The sequence below is a fragment of the Pinus tabuliformis genome, chromosome 4_1 (genome assembly GCF_031772625.1).
Source record: "Pinus tabuliformis cultivar Carrire ecotype Pingquan chromosome 4_1, CPIR1, whole genome shotgun sequence".
NCBI lineage: Eukaryota > Viridiplantae > Streptophyta > Pinopsida > Pinales > Pinaceae > Pinus > Pinus tabuliformis.
Window position 1 is genome coordinate 455,657,857 of NC_142303.1, and position 20,150 is coordinate 455,678,006.

The window sequence follows — 20,150 nt, forward strand, 5'->3', positions numbered from 1 at the left end:
TCCTGAATCACCAGATGTGGGATGCGTTGAATAAGGGAAATCCATCTCGGATAGGATATGACCTTTGCACATAGGTGGTGGCCCTTGCCATTATCGGGTGCCCAGATCTTCAAATTTCTATAACAACTATGAAGGAAAGTGGAAATAAGGGGAATTTGGAAATTTGTTTAAGTAAATGGAAAATGCATGAACACCAAATTTCTTACAACGAAGGCCTAGGTCTGAACATAGATTCTCAACAACACTGACCCTTTTTTGTTAAAATATCAAGAGGGCATTAGTAAGGCCTAGAATTACACCATATCTTGAATAAGAGGAAGATATATCTCCAAATCCAATTTACCCAATTCAACACTGCACAAAGTAAATTGTGTAGAAAAATCCAACTCTTCCCTACTATGAGCTACTAATTTTTTTCAATGAGATTTGGCTTCTTCATTCATCTTCAAAGAGACATACAAGTTTATATAATCACTAAAGAGGTCTATAAACCATGTTTTAAACAACAAATCTTAGGATGTTAAAATTGACTATAATTTTTAGTTACAACAATACATAACTGTGCACAAACCTGTAGAATTGTCACATCATTCATAGATTCAGTGACCATTAGCTCTAACCAAATACTCATTTAACACACATCATATAAGATAAACTCATAACATGTAAATTAACCTATAATCATGGATATGGCAATGAGTATCCCAATTCATAATCATATAAGATAACAAAGAACTTATAAGATAAAAAAATTAACTGAGTGAAATTTATAAATTCAATCATAATAATGTAAGTAATCCTACAATTCATAAAGATGGAAAAAATCACATAGTTCAAGGAGTTCAATATCACCATATATATATAAGACAACTTGTCAACCATGAATATGCAGTGATTTCAGGCATTCTTTCATGAATGATACATGACCATACATTAGTCAATAATATAACAAACACTTTCATAATCCATAATCAAATATGCATAAAACATTATACTTATCTGAGTGTGTTAGAATAGTTGGCAACTGAAGGAGGGACTTCAATTCTCCACCTAACCATAAGCTAGATACATTGCAATCTCTCTTGCATATGACCACCCTCGAGCTTTATCTAGAGTTTGAGGTGATGCTTGCATAAGGTAAATTAACATCAATGAATTGGTCCAACACTTAAGAGATGGTGTCTATTATCTAGATGGTTCATCAACTAATCTTCGACAATAAGCAACTTAGTGAGTCACTTACTCTCTAAGTTTCAAAACATAGGGCTTCACCCAAATTTTAGAGGGGTATGTTATGTAGTTTCAGGGGATTAATTCCACTATGTAGTGTAGGTTTTTAACCCTATATAGATAATACCTGCAAACAAATTCCTAAAATACAGAAAAATATACAATGGCGAGAACATAAAATATACACATATTTTTCTCCTAGAACCCAAAACCGAGAAGACTAGATTGATTTTTCATCATTATATTCCTTTCAATGTTACAATATATTATATACATGTTGAAGCATTCATAAAACCCCAATCCATTAACTGGATCTACAAAAAAAAACATGGTAAAAACCATGGGTGGGTCTGCTTAAAAAAAAAATTCAAGGTGGGGGGTGGGGGGATATTACCCCCCCTACAACCCCCCATCACATCTGGGACTAGTCATGCAAAGAATATAACACATACCTAACATGTAGGTGGTTCATCAACCATTTAGTAAGAACTTAGTGGTTCCTCGACCAATAGAAAGAATTAAGTGGTTCATCAACCAAACAATAAGCACCCAAGTGGTTTAAATGACCATTTAACAAGCACTTAGTGGTCCATCAACCAAATCGCAAGCACTAAGTGGTTCATCAACCAAAAAGCAAACACTATGTGGTTTATCCGCCAAAGGGCAAGAACTTAGTAGTTTGATTAACCATTCAACAAGCACTTAGTGATTCACTAGCCAACCGCTAAGCAGTAAGTTATTTATCATCCAAATAGAAAGAATTAAGTGCTTCATCAGCCAAAGGGCAGGCACTTAGTGGTTTAATTAACCATTCAAGAAGGACTTATTGTTTCATCAATCAATCAATGAGCACCAACTGGTTCATCAACCAAACAACAAGCACTAATTGGTTCATTAGCTAAAGGGAAACACCTTAGTGGTTTATTCAATGAGCTTCACATTGGCTACACAAGCTTAGACAAGGAGTTCAATGGTGTTAAACACAGTCATAGGGATTAGCACCCAGGGTCACAGAGTATAGGCTCATGGTCAAATAACACAAACTCAAGGTCAGCTCTAAAACTACTTAGTCATCCATGTTATGCTTGAAAGCTCCATACTATCCCAAATCAATCATGAAGCCTTTATTTCCTTCACGAGAATAAGAGTCCCTATGCATCAAAATCCAAGAGAGAAATAATTCCCTTGCATGATCAATTAGCAAACCAAATGGAAGATATCAGAAAAAGAGAAGAGTATGAGCCAACCAAAGATAAATATGAGACAATGAGAGAACTAGCTTTGTATCAAGACTGAACACTAAGAGTTTAATAGTGAATAGTTTATCAAATGAAATCCAACCAAACCCCAAAGATGAAAACTCCCAAAGAACTCTTGTTTCTCTTTTGCAATTCGTACATATATATAATTCTCTATATCCCTTTGTGTGTCAGAGAGAGCATCATCTTGGCTCTTCCAAGTTTTCCCGAGGGCGTAGTTTGGCTCTTTGGTGTTGTCTTCTAAAGGGTTGTCTCTTTGATCTGTGAGGGGAGAAGGCGAATAAGAACTGCCCTCTCCTTCCACTAGCCCAGTCTAATCTCATAATGACTATCAGTAAACTCTTATGACTCCATTTCACCCCAATCACATCACAAAGAAATATGTTAGATAATGGCTTCCTGAGTTTGCAAGTAACTTTGGCATTAAATTTGGCTAGGTTAGGTCATGGATTTTGAAAATAGGAAAGCAAGTTTCTTCCCTCAAACCAAGGATTTGTAAGGTTGTCCCTCCTTCAGTCATTTTTAATTAATGTTTAATTAAAGATTCAACCATTCATGGTTCTCCACGTTGGTATAACAGTCGCAATTAATATTACAAAAAGCAAGGGTAAAATAGGGGGATGTTAGAAAACCCACCCCTTTAAAGAAACACCATCCTCAATGTTCTATAAGAGAGAACAAAAACAATAACTAAGCTTTATAGCTATAGCTCTTACATCAAAAACATTTTCCCATGTCTTGAAATTTATGTCCATGGCATGTAGTTCATTGTCCTTAAGGATTCCACAAGGAACAAACTTAGCTCATTTATTTCTAGGACACACCCAATGCATTTTTTATCCCAATGATTATGCACATGAATCTTTGAAAATGAGTTCATTCAAGTCACCCCTTCCTTGCAGTCACACACCTTCCAAGTTCAAGCATCCCCTTGTCTTTCTCCCTAGTCCCTCGAGTGATCCATTCCTTAGCAATGCTTCCTCACATAGGAAGAGTCTTGATGGAGTCTCACATCCAAGGCATCCCTCTGGATTTCTCTAACAACACAACACATTTGTCACAACATATCTCATGGTGATCAATACATATCACAGGGTTCCAGTGTCACCACTATAACTTAGTACCTAAGGTCTTTAGCTCTCTACGCTTCTGGTGCGCCACTCTAATATTACTTGTAATCAACACCATATATCATTGTTGGACAATTCAATAGTTCACCTATATCACAACCATCCAGTTATCATGGGACTAATCAATATAATTTTAAAATAAAATTATTCAAAAATTTCAAGAGGTAATTCTTTAAATCGATATTTATCTTTATGGTCATTTTTTGCTTCATTTGTCTCCACAAGTAACAAGTCCAACTCATTGTCTTCCCTAAGTAGGCCCCTTCATACTGACATCCCAGTGAGCAGGCGGTATATTTCTTCTCCCATAAGTTACTCACCCTTCCAAGACCATATATTAACCCCCATTATGGCCAGTCTACCTATCCAAGGGTTTTATTACACATGCCTCCATTAGCTACTCACCCTTTCAGCTCTAAGAAACCTGCATTCTAAGAAGTATACCCATACAAGGATTTTCATGCATGGGTCCCCATCAACTACTCACGCTTTTGGGCCTAGGAAACCATGATTCTGAGTATTCTACATGTCCAAGGGTTTTCCTACATGGGGTTATTGTTAGAGTCTTATAGCAAAGTGTCAATCTTGCATGCTCTATTATATTATGCACGGATTCTTATGGCCAAGTATCGTTCTGGTGTGCTCCATTGCACTGCTCATGGAGTCTTATAATCAAGGTTTCAGATATGACTTGTTCCCAAGAAGTAATAGAGTGTCATGGGGCTACCATGTTACCATTTCAATCTTCTTCTTGAGCTCCTTTCTCCATCATTTTACCTATGTCACAATATTCAATTCTCATGAAATATACTCAAAATATTCAAATCTAAAAATATTTAATTCTCCAAATGTGCTTCATTGAAAAGCCAAGTCTCATAAATATGAGACTTTTAATCATCTTGTTGGGCTCCGTTGCAGGTGGTGATATTCCGTCATGGTGGCTTTTATATCACACCTAATGCTAGCACTATTCTTGCAATCTGATCTTTCAATCACCCAAATAACTGCCAGTACTCATACATATGGCCTTTTTCATTGCAAAGATTCACAATACCCTAAAGTGGTCTTAGAATATTGCACATTTAATAATTCTATCACCTCTATTTGATTTCAAATAGATTGAAATGAAACCTATCATAACATCATATATGTGCATCACACTTATTCTAAACATTTCATATTAAAATCAAACTTTTATTCCAGCAGCCCAAAGAGTTAGAGTTGAGAGAAATATTTTTAAATGCATGTGTAATTTAGTTCTCTATTTTGTTTTGCATGCATTATTAAAGTAATTCCAATCTTTCCTATTGAAGGCTACGTGTGTTAAGCATCCCCCTTCTTGAGCATCCATACAATACATGCATTGACTTTGAAGCAAAATATATGAATTTCAAGGCTACGTGTGTTAACCATCCCCCTTCTTGAGCATCCATACAATTTATGTATTGACTTTGAAGCAAAGATATGAATTTGAGCGTAAAGAAATTCTTACCAAATTCCTTTCCTTTACCATTTTAGCTTATTGCTTGCCTCACTTACTTGGCTACCATTACAAGCACTTTCAACCAAAACCTTTTGAAGGAGTCCAACTAGCTTGCAGCATACATGTTACTGGAATATTCAATTGTCCTTGATATTCTCTCAACTTCAAATATTAGTCACATCTCTATCAATTTAGTTGTGCACAAATTTGAATGAAATTTTCCTAAAAGTATTTGCATTAAATATCCACTTTATGAATTCTAACATTATCCTATCATTTTTAAAGTCAAATTTTAGCCTCTATTGTTTTCAAATATTTACATGATTAGGCTCATGAGTCCAAGCATATCATATGCATAGTGATAGTGGTAGTTAATTGCAAAATATATTTACATGATTAGGCTTATGAGTCCAAGCATATCATATGCATAGTGATAGTGGTAGTTAATAGCAAAATATCATTCTTTCACACTTTCCTCATGGATATTCGGAATCTTTTTAGGTAACCTGGTTGCATTACTCAAGAAATAACAAGTACCATACCATTCACACAATACTAATATTTATAATTATTATTAAGAATATTCTACAATATTTTATGGAGGCTAGATTCTTATTATTCATCTAATAATTATTATGTGGATATGCTTGTTTATTTTGGAATAGAACTTCCAAAATTTTAATTTAATTATCAATAATTATTAGGTGGATTGTAGGGATTTAACATCAATGAAATATTTTAGAATATTCATGTAATATACACAAATCAATGTTTGAGATTTATCTCTAAAGTAGTTATGCTCTTTTTACCCTTTTAATTAAATTGATTAATTGAAAAAATGTCATATGAACAAGTGTCATATGGAGTGAGTTATGGCTTTTTGGGCATGTGGTATTCATAAGCTATGGTATTGCCCCATATTATTGTAACAACGCCTATTTATAGATTAAGGATCTTCATGGTAAAGTGAAAGCAAATCTCCATGTCTAAAAATTTTGGTCCATTTTTTTAATGTATATATGTTTAACTTATATATTAATTATTTTAATAATAATAATAAATTATAATTAGTTAACTTTTATGATTTTTTTTTAACAACCTGAGATGTATCATAAACTAAGTATTATGTATTTATTATGAATTTATGTTTATAGATATTTATTAGTAATATAACTTATATTACTACATTAACTCATAATTAAATTAAAATTCCAAAAAACCTATTCCAAAATAATTGACATAATTAATCAAAAAAATATAATATTTTATATTAAGTATCATTTATATTTATTATTTCTTAAAAGTAATTTTTAAAAAATATATAATGAATAATAATAAAAAATTAAAAATATAAATTATTTATCTCAAAAACGTTGTTTAGAATCTCGACATCATATTTAAAAACAAAGACATTGTTTGATATTATAGCAACTTTTAAAAAAATAAAGAATTCAAGTTACATTTATTAATTTCCTTTTATTGATAAAAATTTTAAAAGACAGAAATTATATACTTCTAAGGAGAAAAAAAAAAAACCTTTGTTAAATACAAAATTTCAAAAAATTATAAAATAGTAACAATTACGGAGTATATTGTTCTAAACTAATACATAAATATCTTTAATGGTATATTATAATGTAATGATAGAGTTCTCATTTCGTAATAAATAATTTAAAATAATTTCCTGGATTTGTTTTTAGTCTGATTATAATTTAAAATAATCAAACATTTGTTGTGTTCCTTAACGCACTCGAAAGAATGGACAAAAGTGTTCTGCATATTCCCTGAGGAACCACGTCATCAAATCATATTCACCAATCAAATTATTTTCACCTTCCCATGTCTTTGCCTTATCTATCTTTCAAACGCTGTGTTCTACTACAACGCATAAAGTTATACATCCTCAACGCGGTTTTAAGTGGCCACGTGTACTAGTACGCATAAATCCTTAGGAACTCAACGCGGTTTCTCTCTCTCTATATATATTGCCCTGCCGCTAACACTCTTATCGTTATCACTAAGCACAGATATTCACTTGCAATACTGCAGAAGCACCTTTATGCGTCCTGAGTTCAAACCCTCTAGGCTTCACACTCCCTCCTTTTAAGGAGTCCAAATTCGTAAGCATTTCGTGAGTTCGACTCCAGAAAACTCAGGAACACGACATGGCTAAACCCTCGCAAAACCAGAACCACCACAACAAACGCCAAAACCGCTCACTGAAGTCGCGGCAGTTTAAGGGAATCCGAATGAGAAAATGGGGGAAATGGGTTTCGGAAATTCGAATGCCCCATTCTACTTGCAGAATTTGGCTGGGCTCCTACGACACCCCGGAAAAGGCTGCCCGCGCCTACGATTTTGCGGCGTATTGCCTGAGAGGATCGAAAGCCAAGCTCAATTTTCCACATTCCCGGCCGGAAATCCCCTGCGCCTCTTCTCTATCGCCGCCTCAAATTCAAGCCTCTGCCGCCAAGTTCGCCACAGAAGAATTGCAACTGTCTTCTGAAGCAGCGTTTTCATCTTCTACTTCGAAAGCGGAACACCGCAATGACCGGCCAGAGATTTGGGCGGAGAAAAGTCCGGCATTTTGGGATTGGGTACTTCTTGAATGTCTGGAGAGCGGCAAGTCTCCAAATTTAAATGAATTCCCTCCCTTGGATGAATCCATGGAGTACTTTGGGGTTCACTTGTAGTTCAAGGTCTGGGGACTGCCGTAATTTTTAAATTCTTTTCGGCCGCGGGAGAGAGCCGATAGTTAAGTTTACTTGTTGTTTGAGAAATTTATGAGATTGGTAGATGAAAGCTCTTCTTCACATTGAGAAGATGAGCCGCAAAGAGAAAATGAGGAGTCACAAAAGTTCTCTTTTAAGGATATATGTATGGTTTTCTTAAAGAAATATGTGTGTGCATGAGTTATGTGTGTGCATGAGTTATGGTAAAGTGTTCACTATTTGAAGAGTCAAATCAATATTGATTTTACTTATTATCCTTTGTTTCTGCATGGTATAACTAAAGTATGGTTTATATCTTTTTGGACATTTAATTCCATTTTCACATGGATGGAAATAACACCAATTCACATGGGCTTGTGCCTCCCCACCTTGCCACTCAAGTTCTTTCTCCATATTTTTCGTGCATTGTCAAATAGCATCCAAATTTCCCTATCAAATTGATACTTATTCCTATAGCTTCCATTATTTTCATAAGACTCCATGTTTATCCATAATCCAATCCACTACAAATGAGTTGTTGCACTTTCCAAATCCCTCTCACCTGAGGGGAATTTGAAATAATGTATCTCCCCTATCATCACTTGGAGGATTTTGGGGTTGATAAGGCTTGTGCCTATTAATAGCACAACCTCCCATTGTGGTTGAAAACCTACTAATATACCTACATCTTCCTATTAATGTCACATCCACTTGATTCTTCCACATTTCCATCATATGAGAGTAGCACACAACCACAACTGAGAGGCCTTCCAATCTCGTGTGCCCCGAGTTTCTTCAACTCTGTCTCTTGAACCTTCTTCCCATTGAAGCACAAGTGTCATAACTACATTTTCTAGCCACCGTCAAACCCCCCACCACATTTCATTAAGCTATGGAATAGAAATGTGAATCACCCTCTCATTGACAAGAAGGGTGCCAAGTTCCAAAGTTTTGGCTTTATTTGCTAAATGATTTGCTTCATAGTTGTTTTGTCATAAAACATGGACCATTGAATATTCATTCAACATATTTAATTGATCTCTCATCCTTTTAAAAAAATACTTGGCGCAGGAAAAGAGACAAGATGAAGATGTCAGATTATATTTCCATAATCCTTAATTATGATCAAATTATGAAGATCTAGCGAGGTGGCTTGCAACAACCCCTAAAGAAGAACATAAGATGGTGCTTGGTTATTAGTGGCTTGCCCAAGGATCAATGAAAAGGATAATTCAACATGTCCATGGGGGTGTATTATCACCCCCACCATGCACTTTCCACCTTTGCTAATTTTTTTAACTTTACGACAAAGAAAGGAAGGAATTTGAGATGAAAATACATATACACACAGTTTCAATCTAATTTATTATTCCCGTTTCTTAAGGAATCACATAGGCAATTTGGAAAAATTACAAATAAGATTAGAGGTTCTCTCAAAGTATAACTCAAGGAAAGATATGAGTCATCTTCAATCAATCACATTATTTCTTTGTTAATCAAGTTGTTGGATTGTTTACTTCAATCCATTTTATTTTATTTTATTTTTGTAAAGAGGGAATTGATAACTAAAATACACAATCATCCCCATCATCAAAGGTTGCATGGCATTGCTACAACTATAACCCCTTACTATAATATAATAGTCTATAAACCATATCAGATTGTTTAGCCAATATCCAAATTGAGGTGGGTGAAATTAAACCATTGGTCTCAACCACTCAAGCTACTCTTAACTGACCAAAATGTCTAGTTTTTAATAAGCATGTGATGTTCTAGAAAGAAGTTAAGGCTAAAATTTCAGTGACGTTGTGAAAATATTTTAATGTTCATTCCATGAACCATCATGTAGGAGGCCTGAGCTTCATTCATCTTGATCTAGATTGGATCATTATATTGTTTTATATCCATACCAACGCTTTCAAGGTGGAAACATGAGAGAAATTAACTCATAGGAGGAGTTTTAGTGGTGGGACACAGCTTGGAGAATTGGGGTCAATAACCTTTCAAGACAAGTTTGAGGCCTTAAGTGGAGTTTTTGTGAGCGATAAAACTTTTTCTCTTAATGATATGTAATTGATCTAAGACAAACAATTAAGGTATTACAGACTCATGTGCATGGATGTGCCCATGTTATTTTATGCAACGGATAGATAAGATTGTGAAATACACAGGTACTGAAGCAGTTAGAGAAAACATAACAGGCAAACATGTAAACACAACAAGTTTAATAAGGAATTCACCCAATACTCCTGGGCTACGTCTCCCGATCCAGCCTTCAGTGGTGGCCTCTCTATTATGTTTTCTAAAGCAAAGTTTTTACAACAATGAGCTCAATTTGAGTCTCACATAGTAGATACAAATCAGTAGAACTGTACTTGAATCTCCCAAGTCTCTGGATTACACAAACTCTCCTTAGTGAAACTCGACCTCTATTGGTCACAGTGGTATGAGCCCAATCTGAGACTCATACATGATAGGCATATACAAAGGAGTTCACTTAAACCTCTCAAGCCTTCTCTGGAGTACACAGACTCTCTGACTCTCTCTGGCTTTGTCTGGCTCGATGCTGCCTTTGCTTCTGCAGGTCAACTCGGCTTCTTCTCTCTGCTCTCAATTTTCTTCTTCTAACTTACTTGCTTCTTTCTCCGTTAGTTCGTGGCTTTAAAGCCAATTTGCTTTTTGACTGTTTGTTTCTGCTTCCCGGCTTTCTGGTTCCCCTGCCTTTGTCCATTTGAATCCCTCTGTTCTGCGTAATCATCACTGTATAACGCCTCCCAGGGAGGTGGCCACCTATTTCATAACGAACTAAGTGTCAGTTCTCTTGGATGTTTTCAAAACGACCGTTTATTCCGTTAACTCCAAGAATGCCTGCGAACCCGACCTTTTGCCAATGCATCGTCCACGTCGGACTTCAAATCTTATACAACTCTACCTGTTAACCTCGTCAAATCCGGTCATCCATTGGAACGCATCTCCGTCGTTGATCTGGAGCCTCCAGATCCTATGGTCATCGTTCATATTGGGCGGGTAAGTAACATGTCGTTTACCCGTTCGATGTAAGTGGTTTTATCTCTCTTCCGTTGGACGCATGGCACCCATTGTGTGGCATCGGACGGGACTCAGTTGAAACCGCTTACCGCTCGAAGCCCTTCCGATATTCTGTTGGTTTTTGTGGGACCTCGCCTCTGACGGAATCAACGTGATATCCGTTACATTTTATAACTTTTCGGGTCTAGGCACTCGGGGCTTTTCCTTCTCAAATGGGTTTGCCCGACGATATGCGGTTAGTGACTTATCGCATAATTGCATATCAGAAACCACCCCCGTTTCTTGAAAATGCCTCTCGTTTTGCTAATTCGCGACAGTGTGCGTTACCATGGGCTGACGGTCTGCACACATGACCGAGGGTCCTCGTTGCTCCGCCCTGATCACAAATTGCAATTGTTAGAGGATATCTCTAATAAGCTTGATCTTTATAAGACTTTGAAACTTTGGCATAATTTTAAGAGTTCATGAAAACTTAGAGAGTGTTCTAGGATCCAATTCGGATCACGACCTTCCCACTGAAAAAGCTTTTGGACCACCAAAAGTTGGTTTTTAAGCATCAATCAAGTGAGGGTATAAATTCCTCACTTGCTCAATTTCTATTCATCCTTCACTGCTTGGTTTTAAACCTTTGAGCACAATCCTGAGGTACTCAACATCCCCTCCGCACATTGTTCTTACCTTCCTGTCCAGAATTGTATCTTCCTACAATTCATTGAGATATTCAGGCAACAAACCATTAATAGAAGGCAATTGACTCTGCTCTTCGGGATCGTCAATCAATGAAGGTTCAAATAGTCTCAAGCTTTCTGCATTAACAACTGAATAGATGTGCATGTAAGCTGGAAAATCAAGGCGAAAAGCATTCTCACCAATTTTCTCAAGTATTTTGAAAGGTCCATACCTTATTGGCTTTAGCTTCTTACCTTCACCTTGCATTCTGTCTTTGCTGATATACAACCAGACTTGATCACAAACTTGGAAACTATGCTTAATCCAATGCTTATCATGCCTTGCCTTGTACTTGGCTTGGCTGTTTTCCAGTTGTTCCTGTACTGCCTCGTGAATCTCTTGGATTTGATCAATGAACTTGGTTGCCTTGTCCACATCACTGTGTCCATCAGCTGCTATGTCTTTACCAAAGATAAAATCCAAGGGAGACCTTGGTGCGAAACCAAGACAGGTCTCAAAAGAAGATCTCTATGTAGAAGAATGTTTAGCTCGGTTGTAAGCACGCTACACATAACATAGGCGTTCATCCCAAAGCTTGGGATGCTTTCTGCAATAGCCTCTGAGCAACTAGATCATTGTCTTATTGACCACTTCTATTTGGCCGTCTGTTTGCAGATGAAAAGTCATGCTCTTATTCAGTTTGGTGTCCATCAATTCCCACAGACTCGACCAAAATTTCCCAACAAATCGGGAGGCTCAATTAGATATAATGGAAGTGGGTAATCCAAAATGAACCCATACATGCTGAAAGAATAATTTTGCAGTTTGTTCAGTTGTAATCTGTTTGTTACAGGGTATTAAAATACACATTTTTCTAAACCTATCCACAATAACATATAAATAGTCATGACCTTTTCTAGATTTAGGCAGCCCCTCAACGAAGTCCATGGAAACACTTTCCCAAGGATGAGACGGAACTGATAGTGGAGTGTACAAACCTAGTTTTCTATTGTTGGGCTTGCTTTTAGCACACATGGTACACCCTCTTAAATATCTAGAAACTATTTCATTCATTTTTGGCCAATAACAAAATCTTTGCAGCTCTGCAACTGTTTTACTTACACCAAAGTGACTTGATATTAGAGAAGTGTGTGCTTCTCAAATTATCTTTACACTTTTAGTTTGTGGAATGCATAACTTTACAAAATGATACAGGAGTTGGTCCTTAACATGATAATCCAATTCTTCTACTTGTTTTCCATGACTTAAAGTTGCATATACATCTTTAAAATCTATATCTTGAGCATACTGTTCAATGTAGATTTCATGCAATACTAAATTATGCTTTAGTATAGTAGATGCATTTATGATTGGTCTGGACAACATATCTGCAACTTTATTGTGTATGCCCTTTTTATATCTGATGACGAGATGAAACTGTTGTAAAAAACCCATCCAACTATAGTGTCTTGATTGTTGCAACTTAGTTTGTGAGTGCAAATATTGAAGTGGTCGATGATCAGTATGTATAATTGTCTCTTTGCCCATTAGGTAATGTTTCCACTTTTTCACACTCTATACTAATGCATACAATTCTTTATCATATGTGGGATAATTAACTACTGCAGAATTAAATGTCTCAGAATGATAACATATGGGTTTACCATGCTGCATCAACACTGCTCCCATAGTATAGTCACTGGCATCTGTTTCAATCTCAAATGGTCATTGAAGATCAGGCAGTGCTAGTACTGGTGCTGTACTAATCTTTTCTTTCAAGGTGTCGAAGGCTTTCTGCTGTTTTCCTCCCCACTGAAACACCTTTTCAATCCTGTTAAAGCATGTAAGGGAGCTGCACTCAAGAAAAAGTTAGAAATAAACTTTCTCCAATATTTTGCTGCTCCTAGGAAGATTCTAACTTCTGTAGCAGATTTGGGTTTAGGCCAGTTTACAATGACTGTAACCTTAGAGAAATTTATGACATTGGCAGATGAAAGATCCTCTTCACACTTAGAATATGAACCACCAACATAAAAATGAGGTCATTTGTACACAATCAAGTTTAAACCAAAAATTGTCAAAAGGATGATAGAATTACAATCCATTTTGAGTTCCATTTACCGGCTGAGTTTGATGGGCTTATGAAAGAATTGCAATAATGAGATGACAATGCAGCGCTGGTACATTGAAAAATCAGTGTGTAGTATGGTGTTTTGGTTATGGCCTTAATTTATGTTTTTAGTGTGATATTTTAGATTTTTTTATGTTGGAATTTAGCCGAAAATTTTGAGGTGAAATCTTGATTTGTGTTATTTAAATTGGTTTTTGACTCTATATATAGATTCAACACTCTGAAAATATTTTAGGGCACTTTGATTGTGCAGGAGTTACCCATCAAGCTTGTAATTTTAATAAATTCCTGCCAGATTTTAGAGAAATTAGACCCTAAAAACAAGACCAGAAAAACTTACAAAAATCACACTAAAACAACTCCATAAATTACTCCATAATCACTAATTAAACCTCAAATACCTCTGCACCTGAAAATTTCCTTTCAAGGATATATATATAAAAGTTATGGTGAAGTCTCGAGGCCCATTAATAATTTTTTCCAAAAACATGCCCTGAGTATGGGATCCATCTTTTTGAACATGATTAAATTATCTTTTCGAAGTCAGGATCCATCTTTTTTAAAATTGTTTAAATTATATGCTCGAACCCATTTTTCACATTGTTCCCATTAGAATTTTGGTATTGAAATATTTTCGAATAGAAATAATACAATTTAAAGGAGAGAGAAATTGCAAAATCGGAGCAACACTCTCATGGTTATTTCACAATTCGAATTTGCAATAAACATTAAACAAATTGAACTTAAGCAACACTCTCATGGTTACTTCACTCCCTAAATAGGTATTGTATCGTCCATTTTTCTATCAAAATTGGTACTTGTAATTGCAATATGATAGCGATGGCCATGAAGCCCAAAGTGGGTACTTGTACTTGCAATATGATAGCAATGGCCATGAAAACCAAAGGGCAAGGTGTATATACACTAAGAACCATAAGGAATGAACTATAAAAATTATTTTTTTTGAGATAATTAAATTAAAATATCAAAAAAATATAATATGTATGGTTGGCTTAAAAGGTTTTTAATTAATATTATTGGCTTATAAACTAATGCTCATTTTTATTTTTCCAATAACATTTTTTATATTGAAGTTTTTGTAGAGGTGAAAGTGTGTTAATGTTTTTAATGATTTGTTTAGTTGTAATTGAAATTATAGTATATGGAAAAATGTGTGTTTGGGAGTACAACATTACATCATAGATATAAAAGTTTTTGAGTTTGATTTAATGATTGTCAACTATTCAACGAGCTTGATATCATAACATATTTGATATTGTAGCATATTTTTATCAAGTCTACTATGTTATAGATTTTAATAGTGTAAATTGTCTTGTAGAGCTCTAATATCCCAAAAAAATTAACTTCCATACAATGTTAAGTCTACTTATTTTGATATCATTTCATTTGGATTAGTTACTTACATAATTTCTAGTGGAGGTAGAACCTTGTGGGCCTTGAGTCAACTCATGTAAAAGTTCCTTTCTCTATCCTTGGTGGCAATTTATCTTGTCTTCTGCCTACTAGAGTTGTACTCACCAATACACCAATATTGTCGTAGTTAAAGTCAACCCAGTTGTCAATTGTTTATATCTTAATTATAACTGAAACATTGCATCTTGAAGCTCTTTAATTTGTTGCTTCAACTTGGGATGATTATTTCGTTTAAACATGTTTCCTCTACCAGTTGACCTTTAAAGTCTTAATGCTTCACATAGTTGTCCATGAAATGAATGCAACTCAATAGAAAACCTTTTCCCTAGTAAGTAAGGCCTTTTCATTGCTTATTATCCTTTGCTTTCCCATGACATAATTAAATTATGGTTTGTCTCTTCTTGGACATTTATTTTCATTTTCACGTTGATCGAAATAACACCAATTCACATGGTCTTGCGCTTTTCCACCTCGCCACTCAAGTTCTACCTCCATATTTTTCGTGCATTATCAAATAACATCCAAGTTGCCCTATCAAATTGATACTTATTCCTATAGCTTCCATTATTTTCATAAGAATCCATGTTTATTCATGATCCAATCCACTATAAATGAGTTGTTGCACTTGCCAAATCCCTCCCCCCTGAGGGGATTTTAAATGATGTATCTCCCATATCATCACTTGGAGGATTTTAGGGTTGATAAGGCTTGTGCCTATTAATAACACAAGCTCCCATTATGGTTAAAAACCTACTAATGTACCTGCATCTTCCTATCAATGTCATATCTACTTTATCCTTCCACATTTTCCATCATATAAGAGTAGGACACAACCACAACTGAGAGGCCTTCCAATCTTGTGTGCCCTCGAGTTTCTTGAACTCTATCTCCTAAATCTTCTTCCCATTGAAGCACAAGTGTCATAACTACATTTTCTATCCACCTTCAAACCCCCCACCACATTTAATTATGTTATGGAATAGAAAAGTGAATCGCCCTCTCATTGCCAAGAAGGGTGCCAAATTCCAAAGTTTTGGCTTTATTTTCTAAATGATATTCTTCATAGTTGTTTTGTCGTAAAACATGGACGATTAGATATTCATTCGAGATTTAATTGATCTCTCAACCTTTCAAAAAAATACTTGGCTTGAAATTTGCAGGAAAAGAGTCAAGATGAAGATGTCATACTATATTCTCATAATCCTAAATTATGATCAAATTACGAAGATTTAGCAAGGTGGCTTGGAGAAACCCATAAAGAAGAGCATAAGATTGTGCTTGGTTATTAGTGACCTCCCCAAGGATCAATGAGAAGGATAATTCAACATGTCCATGGGGGTGTATTAGCACCCCCACCATGCACTTTCCACCCTTGCTAATTTTTTTTTATCTTTACGACAAAGACATGAAGGCGTTTGAGATGAAAATACATATACACACAGTTTCAATCTAATTTATTATTCCCTTTCTTAAGGAATTACATAGGAAATTTGGACAAATTACAAATAGGATTAGAGGTTCATGCAAAGTATAACTCAAGGAAAGAAATGAGTCAACTTCAAGCAATCACATTATTTCTTTGTTAATCAAGTTGTTGTATTGTTTACTTCAATCCATTTTTTTATATTTATTTTTTTGTAAATAGGGAATTGGTAACTAAAACACACAATCATCCCCATCATCAGAGGTTGCACGACATTGCTACTACTATAACCCCTTAGTATAATATAATAGTTTGTAAACCATATCAGATGGTTTAGCCAAGTTATAAATTGAGGTGGGTGACATTAAACCATTGGTATCAACCACTCAAGCTACCCTTAACCAACCAATCTGTCTATTTTTTAATAAGCATGTGATGTTCTAGAAAACAAGTTTAGGCTACAATTTCAGTGACATTGTGAAAATATTTTAATGTTCATTCCATGAACCTGTTGTGCCCTACAACAACCCCCCATTTCATATCACTTATATTCCAAACAATTAACATATGAAATGGGTCCCTTTTAAAAAATTTAATTGGCATTAATGAATTTGTTCGAAAAAGGTATGATAATCAAACGAATTTGTGAATGAGAGCCTTTTTGAATAAATATCAAGCAATTTTTGGTTTGTGCGAAAAAGCAATCGCAAGATCGCATGACGCAATAACAAGAGAAACACATTTAAATATCACCTTGGTCCTTGCCGATGCGATATCGCTATCGGCGATCGGCGGTATTCAATGCACACACAAAAAGAGCACATATCTTACACCCCGATGCGATGTGATATTGGCGATCGGTTATCGGCGCTGCCTCTTGTGGAAAAACGCCTTAAGTTATAAGCCCCGACCCGATGCGATATCGCTATCGGTAGTCGGCGGAATCCCAAACACTTTCACAGGACGCGCAGGTCTTTTCCCCGATGTGATGTGATATCGCAATCGGAAGTCGGCAAATCATTTGACATACATCTAGTAATGTGCTCATGCGCTAATTCGATGCGATGTCGCAATCGACATTCGCCAAAACAGCTCCCAAATGATAGTATCACTTACACCCCAATGCGATGCGATGACGTGTAATGATGATTAGAGTTCTTAAAAGGTGATTGCTTCAAGCTTTTAAGTTATATTTAAATCCGGTTGATAAAGCACAGATTTCAAAATGCCGTTAAATGCAGGGATAAGGTAATGCATGCGTATTTAAAACTTTGCCCCTTCGATTTAACGAACATTTACGATTAGACCTTTAAAAAATCTGTTGCACGCTTTAAGGGGTCATTCAGCCTAATAACGATGTAATGGTCATTTATGGAGCTGCAGGCCGTAAAATCACCATCATTGCATCTGCGGTGTCTTCTTAAATAATTAGATCCGCAGCCCCTTTTAGAATTGATCTTGCCACGCTTCAAGTGATATATCTTTCCCGTTATGGATTGTCATTGTTATTTCCTCGTTACGATTTCTCTTGCATTTGTGTAGAGTTCAGCTGTCGACAGAAGCCTGAACATGATGGGGAAGAAGTTCAAGAAGGTTGCGGGTTCTACTGCAGCACCCGTCGCAGGTCAAGCTGCCACAGTTTCGAAGAAAGGCCTAATCTCAGATACTACATGCACCGGTCTTCCTAGCACTACATGGCAGGGTACATATAATCTGTTAGAAGTCGAGCAACCGGCGAAGACAGTGACAGAGGCTAGCGTGGATGAACAAAGGAAGTCTGATGCAACTCTCAAAGACTTGGCCGACTCCTTTTTGCACAGGATAGCAGTAAGAGAGCAGGTCCTACCTTTCACTGATGTGGTACGTTGGGCGATCGAGGAAATTCCTCTCACTGATAGAACTTTTCATACAAGGGATGGAAGAATTTTCGGGTCGTTCAAGCCTGATGACCTGAGGCAAATGTATCATTTGCCTGAACCGGAGCTAGTTTATAACAGAGCTTTCGTGGAGAAGTTCGCGAACGAGAATGAATCACCATCCGAACCCCTCCGAGATTGGAGGCAGAACCCAGCCAAACACAAGCATGAAAGTTCGGGTAAGTACTCCAATGCTTCTTTGGCTTCTCCCTATTGCTATGCGGGGATTATGATGTGTAGATTGTGGGGATTACATGACTCCGCTAATATCCACATTGACATGGTTCCCCTAATGGAAGCGGCTGTCAATAGTACAATTATGGATTGGGCCACTATTCTGTCTGATAAGTTGGTCATAGCTGTTCGTGAATTTAGAGCCAAAACCATAGTCAGCGAAAGGAAAATCCCACCGTTTTATTACTCTGCTTACATTATGGATACCCTGTGTTTTAATTCTGAGTTTCCTGTCCTCGGTTGGAGATGGACCACCCATGATCCAACACCCATACATTTGTACCATCGAAAATTGTGGAAGTCCTCTTACAAGGACCATTTGTATCAAATTTGCAATGGTTTCATGGTGCCTATTCACTATTCTATTTTCGACAGACCCATCCCAAGAATTTCTCATGAAGCTTCTTTTGACTTACCAGCCGTAGCTAATTGGTTCGGGGAAGAACATTTCACCTATATTAGAGTTTTTGGAAGCAGAGCTAGGCCGCACGTTCTCCCTTTATACATCCCAGACAAACTGTTAGCCCGGGAAATCTGCTACCAGATTATGTCCGAGAGTGTCACACAAACTCTCAAAGAGGAGAAGAAAAGAGGTTGGCCCTCTTTTCCTTTAAGAATTGGAGTTTATACTCTACTTAATTACAAGCATGCAGAAAAGGAAGCAACAAAACTCCAAATGATATCCCTGGCCACTATCCCAAATAGACTCTATGATCCAAACAAGACTGCTTTCATTGCCCTGGAACAGGCCAAACTGTCAAAGATTGTCCATCAAGAAGACGAGTTTGATGACCTGTTCGTAGGTGCCGGTTCAATAAGCCAAACCAAACAGCTTGCTGCAGTGAGATACAATGATGTGGCGTTAACTGAGTTTAATAAACTTAGAGAGCAGAGGTTGCAAACTCTGCCTCTAGATTTATTATCCACAAACCCAGCATCTTCCTCAAGCGAGCCTGGTCGGCAGCAGATACGTTCACCTCCTGTTACAACTAAAGAACAGGATAAACAACAGGAGGAAAGGCAAAACAAGCTGCAGGCAGAAAGGCAGCAAAAGGCACAGAAGGATCAAGAGCAAAGAAAGCAGAAAGAGATAGAGGAACAGAGGAAGAAGAAAGAAGAAGAGAAAGCAAAGAAAGAACTGGAAGATAGACAGAAAAAGGAATTGGAGGAACAGCAGCGGAAAGCGCAGGAGGAGCAGCAAAGGGCAGAACAAGAAAAAGAACGGAGCAAAGCCCACACAGAGCAACATGAGCAAACCTCTACCGATCCTGAATTGATTAAAGAATGGAACCAATTCGATTCCATTATCAGTGGTAAGGAAGCCTCCAAAGACTCTGACACCTCTAAAACAAGCAATGCTCCTGATACTACTTCTTCTCAGGTTCTAGAAAGAACCAGCGGCCCACCCATTTCACAGGATGTCGAGGTAATCACTCAAGACCCGTCCGATCAAGTTGATCTCCAGGTGGAAGAAATTCCTCC

General features: G+C 36.6%; 1 pseudogene; it reads left to right on the forward strand.

The window, feature by feature from the left end:
- Positions 1-7,125: 7,125 nt before the first annotated feature.
- LOC149176342 (ethylene-responsive transcription factor ERF018 pseudogene) lies at positions 7,126-7,999 on the forward strand (annotated as a pseudogene).
- Positions 8,000-20,150: the final 12,151 nt, after the last annotated feature.